Below are 17479 nucleotides of genomic sequence, written 5' to 3' on the forward strand. Positions count from 1 at the left end.
GCCCGGAGGCGTCACGGGCCGCGGGGAGGGCCCGCGGGGAGGGGCCGCTCCTCCCTGCTCCGCCCCGCTCCTCCCTGCTCCGCCCCGCGGCTCCTCACCGCACCTCCTCACCGCTCCTCTCCTCTCCGCTCCGCCCCGCTGTGCGGGACCCGCCCGTTTTCCCCGAGCCCTCCCGCTGCTTGTCCCGTCCGTCCGGGCCCTTTGCCCCGCGGGAGGGAGCGGCGCGATACCCCGGCACCGGGGCGGCCGCGGGCTCGGTGTCCGCCGCTCGCTTCTCCCCGGGGCTGGCGGAGGAGGGTGTCCCGCGGGGCTTCCCCTGGGCAGGACGAGCGGGGAATCGCTCCGCGCCCGCCGGCACCCCCGCGCAGCTCGGCCGGAGCTTCCGCGAAGCCGGCGGGGCTGGGCTGGGGCGGGGGCCTCGTGGCAAAGGAGGTGTCTCACGGGGACCTCGCAGGAACGGGATGCTCCAACTCGGGCTGAATAGCTTGGTTGAGAATTTAAGGGGAATAACTGCTTTTATGGATTTTTATTTTGCTCCTGCCCATCCAGCGCAGGGTACCGGCAGAGGAGATGCTGGTCTGTGCCCGGTTTTCTTGAAGTTTTAGCCTGTAAAACCAGGGATGTTTTTTAATCACTCTCCGAGGAAAGTCCTTTAGAGTGCTCGGTCAGTGCTTGCTGGACTGTGGGGGTTCTCCCCTCGTGTTTTCAGCAGGGCGGTGTTGAGGAGCCTGCTTTAAACTTTGCTTTTGCCTTTACGTGAAACTAATGCTAAGAAATAACTCACCTCTTGGTTGACTCAAGAGCAGTGGTTATACATACAGCTGACCAAGTTCCTGTTGTGAGACAGGTACCAGTTGGCAAAATTTTAGGGATGAATACTTGCATCAGAAAATTTTCCATTAATGCAGTTTTTTATTCCCACACACAGGAGTACAGAATGCGTCAGGTTGGACGGAACCACAGCGGGGTCACCTGGTCCGATCTCCCTGCTCAGGCAGGGTCATTCCAGAGCACAGGGCTGTGTCCAGACAGGTGAAGAAAACCTGAAATGAAGGAAACTACACAGCCTCACCTGCGCAGCAAAGAAGTTCTTCCTTATGTTCAGGTGAAACTTTCTAAGCATCAGTTTTTCACCATTGCCTCTTGTTCTATTACTTGGCACCACTGAGAAGAGCCTCGCTCTGTTTCCACGTAAATATGTGGAAAACGTTTTGCTTCTCTTATATAAAGAAGATGGGGTTTGGCCATTGCTGAAAGCAGGGCAAACAAAGCCCTGTGGGGGTTATGTGGAGTTATGTCTTTGTTGTGTTTGGGGGGATTTAACCCAAATCTATCACAGTGAGCCATGTGCTTGATGTTTTTCTTTAAGCAGGAATTTCAAAGTTAAATGTGTGCACACATCTGATCTGGGAGTCACTTTTGGGCTACGTGTCCCTGAGATTCAGTTAATTTACTGACCTTCTGGGGAAAGAAAAAAGCCTGTGGGCGTGGATTTAATGGTGGAGCTTGATAAGAAAATTCATCCAAAATTCCATTTGAGGAAGGCCTGAGTGTGGCTGTTGGGGTGACGTCTGCCTGTGGCTGGGGTGAGCTGCTGCATCCAACAGCAAGTGGGAATATTGTCCTGAGAACAGAACCTGAACAAAGGGTTTAAAGTAAAATATCAAAGAGTTCCTGGTCCAATGAGCAGCACTGTCCCTTCTTGCTGTGCATAAGGTAGATCCTAAGGAAAAAGAAGCGTGTGGTGGTTTAATCTGTGTTATCATGCAATGGAATACATTAAGGTGCCAAGTGAGATAATGAGCCAAATCTATTTTTAGTCCTAAAAGGAGAGGAAGTAGCAAGTTTTAAATGGTTTTTCTCTGTATAGCTTATAGGTCGTGCTAGAAAATGCTGATGGTTTCTAGTGAATTCTCTGAAAGTCTGTTTGCACTAATCCACATAGCTGCCCTCTGAGATGAAGAATGACACTGATTTTGTGTTTAAAATGTAGGACTGAAAAGTTCCATATCAGATTTAAGCATTCATACAAGACTGAATATATTAAAATATTTGCAACCCAAAAAAGTATCTCCAAGACATCTTTAGTAGCTATAGAAGCACACAGGATGAGAGGGATGTATTTTTAACCAGCTCCCATACTGTAGAGGACACTTTTTAGGATTCCTTTAGATTTAAAATGTTGTGTGGTAGAATACACTCAAACAGGGCTGGAATCTGCCTTGCTGTTTTGACTTAGTTAAAGAGCATTTTCTCTCATTCCTGACAAACCAAGCATCAAGAGGCTAACTCTCAGAATAAATCCCAGGTGTGGTTTATGCCAGCTGATGGAGCTGCCCCTGGACCTTGCTCTTTCCAAATGAGCCATCATCATGTTGGGGAGAGGGGGTGCCAAAAGAAAATATAATTGTATGCAATTATTTAAATTTATGTTGCTAAATAATATCTCCTGTTAAAAGTAGGATTGTCTGCATGTCTTTTACTTTCAAATTTCATAGATGATGATGATGTATCTGTGGCACTTTGGACTTCCTTACCTTAAAGCAGGCTCTGAATTCCTTCTGGGGCAGGGCTTTGGAGAGGGAAAAATAAATGTGAGGCAAAGTCTTGTCTTCATGTTGAAAGACCAGCACCAAAAGGAATGGAGCCTTTAAACAAAAGTAAATAGAAGCTGATGGAGGCAGGCACTAACTAATGTATTCCAAGTATACTGAATTGTAAATCTCTCTGAAATTGAATGAAATTGGAATGAAAATAAGCCTGGTTCTACCTGTGGGTACAAAGCACCTGAAAAATTGTCCTCAAGTTTCCATTTACAACTTCATATGATTCTGTGTTGCAAATAAAACTATTTGCAGGATCAGAATGACTGTTAGTAGAAACATGACTCTCCTTTTGTTTGGTTTATTTTCTCACTACAGCAGTCTTGTGGTAAACAAGTTTTCAGCATTTTCCCGGAAAGTGCAATGATCTGATCTCTTTAGTTATCTCTCAGAGGATTTCTAGCCCTTTATTTTTATGATGAAAAGTTATGATGAAATTTTTCTACCTTAATAGCAGATATCTCTGCAATTGGCATCCATTCAGTTGCAGGAAAATACTTCTTCAAATGAAATAGCCACACAAGGAACACAGAAAATACTTTTTTTTAAATTTTATTTTGATGCATAGTCCACAGCCAAGCCAACACATGTCCATTTGATCTGACTTTCCTTGATATATATATTTTTTAAATGCAACTATATAAATGGTATGGATGATTTGCTTCGCTTGTTTTCTCTCTGACAGACAGCTGAAGGCCTGTTGTATGAACTGGTTATATAAAGAGAAATCCAAACTTGTATTAGAAAGGAATGATCCTCTGAGGGGAGAAAAAAGAGGTGAGTCACGTCAGTGCTGTTTTTCTCGAATCAGCAGAATATTAAACAGCCTCATTTTCCTTAATCTGAAGCCTACATGTGATCTCTGAGCACCACTGATGTGGGGGTTTTGTGTTGTTATTTAGAAAAATGAATTCAGGGTACATTTGGATTGACAGTATCAGCTTTCATGTTCAAATTGTTTTGATGACCAAGGCACAAATAGCCTGGCTAGGAGCAGTTTTCTTAGATGCAGCAACAGAAAGCATTTGTTCTGCTGCCTGTGAGTCTTAACCTAGTTTTTGAGATTTTTATGCCAGCTTGTTGTAGCTCAGCGTGCTCACCATAACAGAGATGAGCATTCCCATGCTCAAGAAGCTCTTGTCTCTATTTACTTTGTTGGGGGTTTTTTCCTCTCAGATGCTTTCTTTGTAAAGAGGACACGGAGCCTATTTTGAGCCTTCGTTTGTCAAGACCATAAATGCATGTCACTGAGAAGAGATAAAATATCATCCAGCAGTCACAACTTTGTGAGTACAAAGACTTGAGATGCGTCTTCTCCAAAGTACTACTACTGAAAGCAAATAAAAAATGAATAAGTGTCAGGGGCTCATTTATTGGGGGCCTCATGTGCACATTGAGCATCTCTGATAGTCAGGAGCTATTCTAGCAATGGCCCAGCTGATTTTCACATTTGATTTCCTTCACAGTTCCAGTGCTCACGTCCATTTTACAGGTGAAGGAACAGGAAAGGAAGAGGCCTGGAAAATTGTAAAGGAGGGCCCTCAGCTCAACTCTCTGCCCTGACACACAGCTCTGCTCACATCCTTCTATGCTGTGATGATAAGGAGGGGAACCTCTACTCCTATTTCAAATTATGCAGCCTATAATAGTAACAGCCCCGTGTGTGGGGAGTGAACTTGTATGTGCAACATGCCAAGGCCAGCAGAGAGCTCCAGGGATGTGGTCCCTGAGCACTGTAATTGTGCATGAGGAGCAAGGAAAAGGCAGCTCCGTGCGATCACTGGAGGATTCCTGAGGTTCTGTTGAAGCCAGCAAGGTTCCAGGTGATGTGCCACATAAATGCTGTTTGTGCCAGTTTGAAGGGATGAATCTCATTATCCTCTCTGGTTTCTTGTTCCCCTTAGGCTGCGGGAAGTCTGAGGAGAAGGGATGTATATATAAATTCCATTGCAGGTTCAAATCTCCCTCCCCTTCCCACATTTTGGGGAATTAATATTCTTGTATATGGAATATCTTGGTTTTTTACAGGCCCTGTGTTCTTAAGAAGGCATGTGGCCAGAAGTTCCTTATTCTCGCTTCCATCCCCAAAGTATTCCATGGTCTCAAATACCCAAAACTACAAACAACTGCAGATATGCAGGGTCTGAAAGCCTTTTTGGGGGGTAATTGAAACCCTGCAAGCTCTAATGAATGAATACAGAAAACCCCAATGAGCTGTTTCTTGTTACATTTATAACATAGTCCTGCAGGTTCTAGAATTCAGGGTAGTAAAAATAGCTCCAAGAAACTGCTGTTGGTTGTAAATATAAAAGAATGCAGAGTAAGATGCCAGACTTTTTAAATAACTATTTGGAGCACTTAAATTCCATTTGGAAACAAATTGCCTCTGAAAAAGAAAAACCTCTGATTTTCTTTGCAAGTCTGTGTTTTAGAAGCAATGCAGCTCATTTTTGCCTCAGAGATAAGTTTGGATAACTTGTAGCCTGATCAGAGATGTCATTTCTTTTTATTATGTATTACATTCAGACAGTACATTCTGATTCAGATCTCATCTTGTTGCCAAATCTGGAATAATTTTGACACATAAATTTTTCAAATTAATTCAAACAGTGAAGATCATTCAGTTGTCAGCAGAGGTGGAAAGGGAAAAGTAGTGCTCTGTGCTAATTAGATGAGACCTGACGAGTCTTTGATGTAGAGTTGCAGGACAAAATCCTGATTCCACTCATGTTAATACATTTACTTCAATGGTATTTTGTTATTGTCACTCCATTTTTTGTGTAAGACAGGACTTCAGGTGATATTTCACACTCTGACCACAATACACAGCTGTTGGAGAGTTAAAATACTTTTGGGGCCAGTGACAGATGAAACAAGTGGCTGTGCTTCCTTCAGGAGGTCACAGTTTGCAATTCTTTGGGACCTGAAATCCAGTGAAGACCATAATAATCAGGATTTATGAGCATTTCTCAGAAGATACAACCTCAGTTGGGCTTCAAGTCATGGAAGGAAATATAGGAAGTCTAGAGCTGATCAGCAGCTGAAGACAAGAGAATGAAAGATCAAATTGCTTGGAACTCCCAATAAGCAAGGTCCAAGTTAGCAGAGCAGTTTCTGTTCTGAGACTGAAGTTGTGCACTGCATGACAGCCCAGGAGTCATGGCCAGCACTTCCAGGTCTCATACTCGGGGAGCTGCAGTGAGAACTGATACAAAGCTTGAGGTTTGAGCTTCCCCTGGGAGAAATGCTGTGGTGACTTTGTGTTACATATTCATTCTTCGAGTGCTCCTGTGTGTTGGGTTTTTATCTGCCTGGACACACTAATTTTTGGGGTGATTCTGTCTATTCAATTTCCTGCTCACCAACTCCCAAAACAAGACTTGGGAAGGGAAGCTGAACAGCTACCAATACATTTCTGGAATTTCTACTTTAATTTTAAGGAAAACTAGGACTTCATGCCATTCCTACACAGTAAAGTTACTGCTCCCTCAGAGCTGAAGGATTTATGCAGTAGTTTGCATCCTCTTTTAGGCAGAATGTGGATGTGCAGCAAGATCACTGCTGGGGAGGCTGTGCTTTGCTCTCTTGCAGATGCAGTGAGTCATCTGAGAAACCATTCCTCAGCAAAAACCCAGCTAACTTGGTTTACTTTTTAAGTATCGTTTTTTTGGCCAGTTGTGGATGTTGCCATGGCAGCAGGATATCTTAGGTCATCCCCTCCCCTCTGGGCTGCAGCTCAGTGTGCTGTTTTAATGCCATCTTGCTGTGAGCTTTGGAAGGTCAGGCTGCTCAGCAGCTCCATCACAACTCCCTTCATGGACAGAGGCAGTGGTAGTTTTTCTAGGAACAGCCCTAACAGCAAACCTTTAACCTGCAAAGTTATCCCAGGACAGAATTAGATGGATCTTCTGTTCCATGACTTCAAGGCTGGAGATGGACACTGTCATAAAGTCAGAACAATGTAATCATGGAATTTTCTGTGCTGTTCTATTGTAAAAAACGTTCTGCCAGCCTTGCTTCCAACCAGCCTAGACTGTAATGAGGCGAACACCTTCAGACTCTGCATTTTGGAAATAAATCCTTCAACATCTTTGTCCAACAAGTAAAGTGCAGACCTTGTCTGGCAAATTCTTCCAGTCAAGTCCAAAATCAGGTGGTTGCCACAAAGAGTCCCTTTGTTTCACTTGTCCCTAACATGTGCCTCTCGTTGTTATACAAATGTATCCTCTTAGGGCTAGACACAAAAAAATGCATTGCAAAGGAATTCCCAACATCAGTTTAACATAATCTATGAACCACACAGATACTTTAAACCTTTCTCTCCTACAAATCATTCTGCAAGACCAAGTCCTTCAAGTTTTGAGGTTCAGTTGTACAACTAGATTTTTTTTTTTATTAACATGTAGTGTAAAAATGTTTTATTCTAACCCAATACAGAGACTTGGAACACAAATTTTTGCTAAATATGCAATTAATTATGTACGTGAATGACTGCTTAGAAATCTTGCTTGTCATGTGTAAGCCTCTGTGTTGTATGGAGATGGATGTTCATACAGCTAAGGATTGTATGACCCATGGTATTTATAATTAGGTAATTATACCCTTGCTTAATGAACTAGCAAACAGGGGTTTTTTGCTGATGTTGTTTTATCCCCTCTCCTAGAAAGTGGAAATAAATCCAATTAGATCATGCCAGTAAGTTTGCTTCTTCCAAATCGTTCAGAAGTCATGAATTATTTTAACATTTAGTCTTCTTTCTCCCTTGGCTTCGTGGCTGTTACAGAAATTCTGTTTATTAATGCATTACGAACCGAAGCCGTCAAAAGCAATCTCTCTCTCCATTTGTAAGGATCTTCTATATGTGCATCTGAACGGCACAGTATGTACTTCTGAAATTTTCATGTGGGCTCTGACTGGATTTCCTGAGTAGAAGATCAGCTGACACTACAGGAATGTCACAGCCTGTGCATTCTACCCAGGGCAAGTGTCATCTACATGGTGTTTACAGAGGTTTTTCCAGTTCTGGAAAATGCAGTTCCTGGGACCAGGTTTAGCTCCATTTTCTATTACTCTTGGGTTTTGACCTGCATTTTCCTATCCAGGGCAATGAGGAGCTCTGCTTAAGACCATAGGGAGCTCTATTTAATTATCATTGGCAGCCTGCAATCCTTTGTGCTGTCAAGGAAATCCTGGAGCTAATGGATGGTACTGCAAACCCCTGGTAGTGGTTTTACACTCAGCAATTTGTTCTTTATTTAGCTGAGTAAATGTCTGATGGAGCTGAGAGAATCCACTGAGGAAACGTTGCTGGACAGAGGAAATTCTTGATGTAGCTATCCTAGGAATTAATTTATTATCTTAGGGTAATTTTGCCATCTATCCTTTACTTATGCATCTGAAGTAACAAGTATCAACGGACAATTTTATTAGTGGTAAGACAATTTACAAAAGCAGTGTAACCTGGCAGTGGTTATGAAATGTGTCACTTACTGTGGGCAGAGCATTATTGTCTCTGCGCAGATGGTTTTATACCAGCAATGATGGCCTCAGGCTTGGTTTATGAATTGTGTTTTAAGCACAGTGAGAGAGTTTTAATAGCCCAAAATAGGCACCCATTTTGCAACGTGCCTGTCTCAACTGCAAAGTCCAGATAGAGCAGAAGGGAATGGTTTTCCCTTCACCTTTTATAGGATGAGGAAGAAATCTGGCACAGCTGCAGTTTGTTAAAGAGTCAGAAGGTGCCACTTTTTGATACCGACTGTTGAGACACCTCGTACACTTCATCATCATCGAATGTGTTAAATTTATTCCATGTAATTTCAAGCACATCAATATTTGCAGTCCTGTTGTGGAATTGAGTCCTTAGGGAGGAACAAGCCCTGGGCAGTGCAGACGGCTAATGCAAACACGGGTGCCTGCTCTCTCCCTAGGCAGTCGTGGCTGACTACAGGGGCAACCGAATATTTTGATAATTCTATGTATTTTTAAACTTGCAGTGCAGCCTGCAGAGGTTTTTTGACTGGCGGCCACTAGAGAGCACTACGGGATTGTCTCTTTTCCAAAGCAGGGTGTGGTGAACTACGATGTGAAAGGCTTTTTCCACGTTTCTGAAGAGTCCTATTGTGTTCTGTACAAAATAGAGGATATTAAACCAAGATTTTAGCACCTCTGGCATTTTGCTTTACACAATTATTATTATTCATGGTGGCTTCTCTCATCAACATGTAATTCTCACTCAGTAGAGTTTCTCTGGGGTCTGTAATGTAGCCAGGAAAAGTTCCCTATAGTAATTAATGTATGGGCTATTTTTACTGTAAGGCTGAATGATGATGCTTTGCTGCCTGCTGCACAGATAACCTCGGAGAATCTGGTTCTGCTTTAGCTTATCCTTAGAAAAACTTCTGCCTTAAATCATTCTGATTCAGCGAACAATGAATGGAGTGGATCTATGTAAAATACATAAACTCAGAGAAATGGTGATTTAAAGGGAAAATGCTGCATGAATGAATCTGTTAGTATCTTCCTGATCCAAGTATTTGATGTTTCCTTATCTGATTGACACTGTATTTTTTTAGATCTCATGGCCTATCTTTCATATTCCCCCAGAAAAAAAATTGCATTCTTTTCTTTTGAAGTACCTGTGCCTTGAGATTTTTTTTTCTCTTTTCATGCATCCTTCTGAGATCAGCTGGGCCTTTAATGTTTACACTTTGCCCTTTTAAAGCTCCTGTGTGCTTTTTGGGAGGACTTTCTCATTGAAATCATTGGTGTTTTTCAGCTTAGTTTATGAGCAGAAGGTTGTAGCTTAAAACTTGGCAGTGCCTGTGGAAGAAAACACATTCTCAGAAGATAATGAACAGCCCAGAAGTGCAAAGTTTTCCTCCCCAGGTCTGCAGCTCTACTTCCAGTGAGTGGTGAGTGCAGCTGTGGCCAGCAAAGGGATTGTCACAGAACAGTGTTTCCTTCCTTCAGAAGTTGGTGCTGAGGGGCAGAGGTACTTGTTCTACTGAAGTGAAATTTTTCTGTCAGCATTGTCGAGTCAGAGCAGCTGGAGGGGAATTAACTGGATTCTGGAGAGATTAAATGTTGGGACCAGCTGTGTAAATGGAATATGTGGTGATGTGAAAGACCCCTCTCATGACAGTGGTATTCATCACATCATCCTAAATAGACCAGACTAGAAAAAACCTCCCCTGAGCTGCAGATCCCAAAATTAGTTTGCCAATCTGTTTATGTCAGTGTTAAACTTGAAATCCTAATTAGCAGGATTGGTTTGAAGTACTTGGTGACAAAGCCCACATTGCTTCTCTGACAGTTGAACCAAAATGCTTTAAATAATAACTCACAGGTGTCCCTCTACATTTCTTGGGTTTGTTTGGGGGGTTTTTTTTGTTGTTCTTCTTCACAAATAATGAGGAAACTTCATAAAAGACTCTCCAATTTTATTCACTTTTCCAGTACCAGAATGCTCAGCTGGGAAGTGATTTGGCCATATGGGAAGTGTTACTGGCTTTAAATCAAGTGATGAAATGTAAAAGTTACTCAAACAATTTGTTTAAGCAACTTAGAATAAACAACATTCAGGATATGGTATTTTTTAAAATTCTGACATCTATACACTTTTTAGGAATATTTGGGGCTTTCTAGGAGTTTTCCTGGACATCCTGGATCAAGACCCTTCCCAGGAATACCTAGATTCAGACCTCTGTTATGATTTACTGCACTGAGAAATTTTCAAAGAATTTCCTATCACTCTCTGGGAATTAATTGATCGAAATCTTTTCTAGTTTTCCTGGGCTTTGCAGGTATTCCTGAATGTGTTATCTTTCCAGGAATTCCTGGACAGAGACCTTTTCTACAGTTTCTGAACCTACAACCTTTCTTGGCATTTTCTCACTTTTTATAGGGATTTCTGGATCTAGAACCTGAATTTCTGGATCTAGAACCTGAAGTACTTTCTGTGCTGTTCTAAGAATTTCCCGTCCTAGATTTAGGCCCTTTCTAGGAATTTTCCCAGGTTTTCTAGGAAATCTTGGATCTAGAGTCTTTCCAGGAATTGCCTTCAAAAGTCCTTACAGGAGCTGCAGTAGTTCCTCACATCCCATATGCCCTGATTTCTTTTCAAGGTCTAGAAATAGTTGTTACCATTTTTTGCTGCCAGAGATAAGCATCAGTCCTATGCAGAGCTGAGGAGATGGAGGCATCCTGCAAAGAAACTCTTTGAATTCCTGTGTTAAAATCAGTTACCACTAAAGTGATTTTTTTCTCTCTCTCACTGCTGAACACACTGCCCCCAGGAGTGAGGATAAAACAGCTTCGAGTGCAATCTACATTCCCTCCATTCTCTGATTCCCATGTCACTCTTGCAAACTCAAAAATGCCTCACAGGGACCTTGTTAGTTAATACATGAACTCCTCATAGCATCATCCGTGCAAAGGCAAGTCATAACATGTTTACTCTTCTCCTTCTGCCAAATGCTCGGAGCCAAAACTTTAATTGGACTTGAAAAATATGCTTATATATTTTCATTTAGGGCACTGGAGTTTTAAACTGCCGTCTGGCTGTTGTCCTTAATCCTGACTTTACTTCTGTGGGCTAACTCAGAGTAAATCCAATCTTCCCAGAATTGTCTGCTGCAGAGGTGATTTTATTTTTCTGAGAAGGAGAAACACAAGGACAGTGTGGTGGTGTCTGATCAAGGCACTCTGATGTCTCAGAGTTACCTGAAAATTTCTAATATTGCTGGCTTTCTTCTAGCACAAAAAAAAAAAAAAGGAGGATTCATAAACATGTAGATGCTTCCTTGCAGATCTCTTCCTAAGCAAGGTGTGATCTCCAGCTGCACGTGTTCTGCACCAGGAGGTGCTGTCCCTTATGAGCCCAGTAAAAAAGGCACTGAGCTGCTCTAAAGTGAAACTTTAAATGGTGTTTATTAGAGCTGACACTATAAGGAAAGAGTAGTACACACAATCTTATGTACCAAAACAGATATGAACTGGGACTTGAATTTTTGTGGATTCAGTAACAAAATTAAAAGTTTCTCCATTCCGTTCCTTCCTTCCTTTTCAGATCCCCTTGTTTTACATCAGTTTAGGAAAACGAGCCAAAGCACCCATGTGGATACGAAGATGCTGCTGGCAAGGATTTTCTTGCTATTTTCTAAGCCCGTGAGAGACTTTTCTCTCTCACAGAAGAGGTAGCAGAGTTACGTAACAACCAAACACCTGCAGCCTTGAAAAGTCTTGTTTATGGTATAGTAGAAAAATATTTTGACAATGGATGTTTTATGATTTTGGCCAATCACCCCAAGGGGTGGCTGGTCCTTTGCCCAATTAGACTATGAAAAAAAAAGTCTATGAAAGAGTTTGTAAAATAATTAAATCAATCAATCTTGCTGCACAATTCCTGCCTGCTGGATCTTCTCTCCTCCTCCCTGTGGCGGCGGGACACGGTGATACACTCTAGGGTTGCTGTAATACACCCATTTCTGTACCATCACTGAAATGAAGCAGGTGTGGAACCATTTGTTATTTTGTCACTCTTGGAATAGAACTGTATTTTTGGAAGTGACAGCAGAGAGAACAGTCTACGTGAGCCAGTTGTTAAAGCTTCATCCCGTTGTGAGTTCAGTTTAAGACTTGTGCATTTTTCAATCCTAATGTTGTGTTGAACTTACCTTGCTTTCCACTAAGCATGAATCATTCTCCTTGATTAATTCTGATAATAAAATTACATATTAGAAGCCCTGTAGGATGAGAAATAATTACTGAGGCACTGTAGGAATGAGGCAGTCAGCTGCCTTCATAGAGTATCCTTTAGAAACTCCAAAATGCCTCTGTATAATCATTGCACGATATGAGCTGCCAAAAAGCAGCATTTGAGAAGAGCTTGAACTGCAAAACTGGCATGACAAGTTAGAAAAACCACTTTTCTGTGCCTCCTGGTGTAATGTTATACTGAATGGCTGCTGTGTCAAGAGAATTACTACAATCAGAAACATGAAGAATTTAAAATTAAGTACTAAATGACACTGACTTTATAATGCCTATAAATGATGTTACTCAAAGTGGCTGGCTTTCATCAAAACTGGAGTTAATTTGGTCAAATTACCAATGCATTTCTTTTCACTGCTTCTTTCAAACCAGCTCTAATTTTAACCTTAAAATAGCATCTTTACTGGGAAAAAAAAAGCCCCAAGACATGGGTCAGCAATCTATTTTCCTTAGATCAGATATATTATTTAAATTTTTAATATTTATTTTCCCCCAAGAAAAGCACACGTTTGCTGACATAGTTTTTTAAATGGGTGCTTCATTTAACTAATCTTTTTGCAACTTCTTTGGGTAGGTTAAGATATAAAAGTTGCAGTAAATTAAAAAAGTAGTTTTCCCCCCCCAGGTTTTTTCATGTAGTTTTCTCATTTACCTTTTTCAATCAGGCAATATCTAACAGCAAGCTGGCAATTAAGATTTTAGAACTCTCATTCTTGCTTTACATGAGCTGTTTGAACACATCCTGAAGCAAACAAGTAAAACTAAAATGCCAAGCAAAACCTCTACCAGAAAGGCTGCAGAAAGATATCTGCCCATATATATTATAAAGGGTAGGAATATTAAAACTGGATAGTCCTCTCCTCTTTTTGATGTGGAATCTTTAACCGAATGCTAATGGTGCTGGGAATTCCATGTTGCAATGACTGGAGATGATCAGTCCAGCTGTTCCCCTCAGCTCTGTAGTATCTGGTACAGGATCACCTTCCTTGCAAATATTGAATTCTTCATCTTCAAAGCTGACACAGGTGGTTTCCATAATGCACTTGGGAAAATACTCTTTGGGACAGAGTTTTTCACTTAGGATCAACTAATGGTTACATTTACTTTTCCCAGTACCTGGAATGAGGGTTTTGCTGTGAGTTGCACTTCTGTTCTCTCTCAGGTATGAGGTGCCTGAGCCTCCTGAAAGGAATGAAAACTGTGCTCAGAACTTTGCTTCTCTGGGAAACCTATGCCAGGGCCTCACCACCCTCAGAGGGAGGAATTCCTTCCCAATATCCCGTCTAATCCTGCCCTCTGGCAGTGGGAAGCCATTCCCTGTGTCCTATCCCTCCATCCCTTGTCCCAAGAACATCTCCAGCTCTCCTGGAGCCCCTTTAGGCACTGGAAGGGTCTCTGAGGTCTCCCTGGAGCCTTCTCTTCTCCAGGATAGACACCCCCAGCTCTCCCAGCCTGGCTCCATAGTGGATGCACGGATCTGTCCTGGCTTTGTCACTGAGCTGGGATAACTCCCTTTGATCAGGGATACCTAAACAAGTTATTTCAGGGCATAAATATTTCAAACCATTGTGTGAACTTGAAATGCTTCAGCTTCTCAGCAGGGTTGCCAAACAGACCTTCTTACTCCAGGACAGGATAATCCATCTCCCATTCACCTCCTGAGGTAAGACAAGAATTTATCCCCTTTTGAAATAATTACTTGTTAAGATAAGGACGTGCATGTATCTATTTCTCATGGAATAACTGGAGCTCCTCAGGTTTATCCCCTTGCTTGCCCTGCAGAAACTTCTTTGTGTATTTCAATCCTCTGCATTTCTTTTGTGGGCATGAAGAAGAAATAATGTTTTTAATAGTTCTGTTGAGTAGTGTAAGATCTCCAGATAAAAGTGTAATACTTCCTTTTTTACATCTGATACAAACGATTCAACCAAGGATTAGGAATCAGAACAGCCCAGCAGGTTGGTTTATTTATAAGCTTGCAGGTTTATTAACTGTGGCTGTGGGAATAACTTCATTTTTCTGGTCCTGCAGTTGAATGGGAAGATCAGAAATCAAAACTACCCTGTTTCCAGTTTGCTCACATTAAAGGCCCTTATATTTTTTTTCCATAAATTGCTGTGCAAATTAACTTCTGGAGGTAATTTTTCTAAAAACTAGTTTCAATGGCACTTCAAAAATATTTGTTCCATCACATAATTTCCTCAAATGAGTGCAGATTCTTCAATAATTCAGCAAACTGAACTTTATTACCTCATTCTATTCTATTTCAGAAGGTGAAGATTAGCTCTTTTGGCTGAAAATAGGTGTTAATTGATGTAGCAGTGTCATGGAACTGCACCTTCAGTTTTTCCATTTGAGAGAAAAGATGCATTATTTAAAATCTGAGATTCCTTTTATGAAGCATATTTGTAGACTGAATACCTTCTGCTCATTTGAACCCAGGCAGACACTCTTTACAGGTAAGTACAGATGTAAGCTGTGACCTGAGCATTTGAGGTTCAAATTCTGTATGAAAGCTGAATATTAAAGGCTTTGTATAGAATTTGGTGCTTATTTCTCCAACTGCTAAAATGCCAGGGAGGCTTGCAAAACATCCTGGTGCAGGAATTGGTGCAGCCACATCCATCCAGCAACCTCCATGCCTTTATTGACATTTGCTTTATTCGTGTTCTCAGAGAGCCTTCGTTGGTTTGGTGCTGCCAATACATTTGGGTGAATTTCTAGAGAAAATGTTAATGAAAGATCCCAGAAGTCATTCCTGTTTATATCAAGGGGGAATCCACTGCCCTTCAGTGCCTCTGGCCTGGAGCCTGGCAGGGCTCTACAGCCTTGAGGTCTGAGGGTTAGGAAGAGCAGGAGCATTCCCATGTCTGCTCCATGGAAACATGTCTTTTGAGCACAAATTCCATGCCTGGAACTTCCAAAATTTGCTGCTACATTAAAATATCCTTCTGCACTGAGTATACATTATGCAGATATGTAAATGAAGATAAAATGTAAAGTAATCTGGTAAGGTTTGGATACCACGGAAATGCTGCATAGTCCCACCAGCACCAAGTTATCTTTTCTTCTGAGTGAAGTAATGTGTCTTGGTTTCTAGCTAATCATCTTTAATCATTTCAGTCTACATAGAAAGGGAGGAAAATATGTTTTCAGCAGGATAAAGCTGTTAACCAGCTCAGATTTTGTGTTACACCTGACCACTGATTGCTTGGCCTAACATGTCTTAGCCTGCTGGGTCTACACAACTTTCTCCCTCTTCCCTGCATTTTCCAGGAAGAAGAAGGTTGTGTTCCTGAGGAGACCAGTGGCAGAGCCTGGATTGTGTTCTGAACTGATCTTAATTGGTTATTTTCTGCAAAAGGGAGAAGCTGCAAAGCAGAAGATCAGTGGAAACTTCTAAGACATTTCTACAAGCACAAATCTTCCTTGATTGCCTGGCTTGGTTTTAAAGACATGTAAATTTTCAGCTTACATGGGGATCTCACAGAAAACCTAGTTCCTGCAGTTTATTTTTTCTCCCAGATTTTTCATCCACATCCTATGTACAGAGCAGATTTTTTTTATAGCCGTCAAGAGTATCGTGGATAAACAGTGGCTTTGTTGTTTGTGCTCATTCTAGTGTAGCAGCAAGAAAGCAATTTCACCTGTGCAGGCAAAAGTGAATTCTGCAATCCAAAGCCTGAGGGCACAGCTTATTACCCTGGAAGGTGGGGCTTTCTGGGGCAGCCTGAGTAAATTGGGGTGCTGAAAGAAATGGGGGGGAAAAAAGAGGTTGCTTCTCTTTTTTCCTCCTCCTGGCCACTGCCCCCAGTGTGCTCGGAGCCCTTCCTCAGGGACAAAAGCTGTTCTCCAGGTTCTGCAGGAGTCTGGTCCAAGGAAAGTGGGACAATCCCTTCCAGGGACTTTCTGGTGTCTCAGGCAGGAGATATTGCTCCTTTACTGAGAGCCCTTCCTGGCAAGAGGATTGTACACACGTTGTAAATGGTGAGGAGCTGGCAAACTTGGGGCAGAGAACCAAGCTGGCAGGGACAGGTTTGCTTGAGCCAGCCACAGCAAGGCTGCTCCTAATTCTTGAGGCAGGGAAGGGGAGAACAATCAGTTTGTCTGTTATAATCTTACAGCAGTGATTCCACACTGAGCTGGAAGCTGTTGTCACAGTGTAACATGTTTGGGGTGATCCTTGTGAAAACAGAAGCATGAATGCCATCCTTCCATCTAAATGCTTCACCAAATGCTGAAAGTTCTGAAATCAAACTTAAGGCAGTGATATTACTTGTCACTCATTTTAAACAAGGACCCATCCCAGTTCTTTTTAACTCCTGCGTGAGCGGGACCAGCTGTGATTCTTCCCGTGATCAGCTCAGTGATTTGGTTCCAGTGGCATCTGGAGCCTGCAATTAAGCCTTCACACCAAGCCCCTGGGCACATGATACACGTGTAAAACACAGGAGGAGGAAATGAAAAGAGTGTCCTGCAAAGCCAGCTTGAAAACACGTTGAAAGGCAGCTCTGAAAGATCTAGTGACAAACCTAAAACAAGCACCCACCCAATCAGGAGAGATAGCTCTGCTGGCACTAGGGATGGCTGGTGCCTGCCATTGAGCATTTCCCTACAGCTCAGCACCGAGGTGAGTTGATGTGAGGCCCAGCTAAGCTCCCCACAAAGCTTGGAAAAGATTCTGAGGTATAGTTATTTTTTTTTTAATATGTTTTCACTTCATTGTGGTTGGTGTTTTTGCGCTTGTATTTGATTCTCTGAAGGATTAAGCACCTAAATGCTTGCTGTCTTTGTGGGTTGTTTGTTCTATTTGAAGTTTATTTTGTTTGTTTGGGTTTGGTTTCCATTTGTACCAAGTGAAAATTAATAATTATATGCTTGTAAATAACTGGGGCAAGATTTAAAACCAAAACCAGAGGGTTTTTCTTTCTGCTTTCATGTGTCTAGCTCCTTTAGGAAACTTGATTTTTTTATTATAAATTCTGAGCACTTTTTTGTAGATTTGAAGCTTTAATTTAGTAAAGTTGACTGCGCAGAAATCAACCTGCCTATGGAGAAGTGCAGTTTGGTAGAATCAGTAGTTTCCAGTTACTGTTAAAAGG

The 17479-nt window shown here is 41.9% G+C and overlaps 1 long non-coding RNA gene across 6 annotated transcripts; it reads left to right on the plus strand.

Annotated features, from left to right (window-relative positions):
- Window positions 1-132: 132 nt before the first annotated feature.
- LOC125334862 lies at window positions 133-17243 on the plus strand. Of its 6 annotated transcripts, none has more exons than XR_007207265.1 (6): window positions 133-1105; window positions 3289-3380; window positions 3780-3889; window positions 4070-4426; window positions 14648-14836; window positions 15654-17243. It is a non-coding gene; the product is annotated as an uncharacterized LOC125334862 (long non-coding RNA). The 6 variants fall into 6 exon arrangements; XR_007207267.1 differs by having other exon boundaries at window positions 4096-4426; XR_007207266.1 differs by having other exon boundaries at window positions 133-847; window positions 929-1105; window positions 3780-4426.
- Window positions 17244-17479: the final 236 nt, after the last annotated feature.

The sequence above is a fragment of the Corvus hawaiiensis genome, chromosome 17, assembly GCF_020740725.1.
Source record: "Corvus hawaiiensis isolate bCorHaw1 chromosome 17, bCorHaw1.pri.cur, whole genome shotgun sequence".
NCBI lineage: Eukaryota > Metazoa > Chordata > Aves > Passeriformes > Corvidae > Corvus > Corvus hawaiiensis.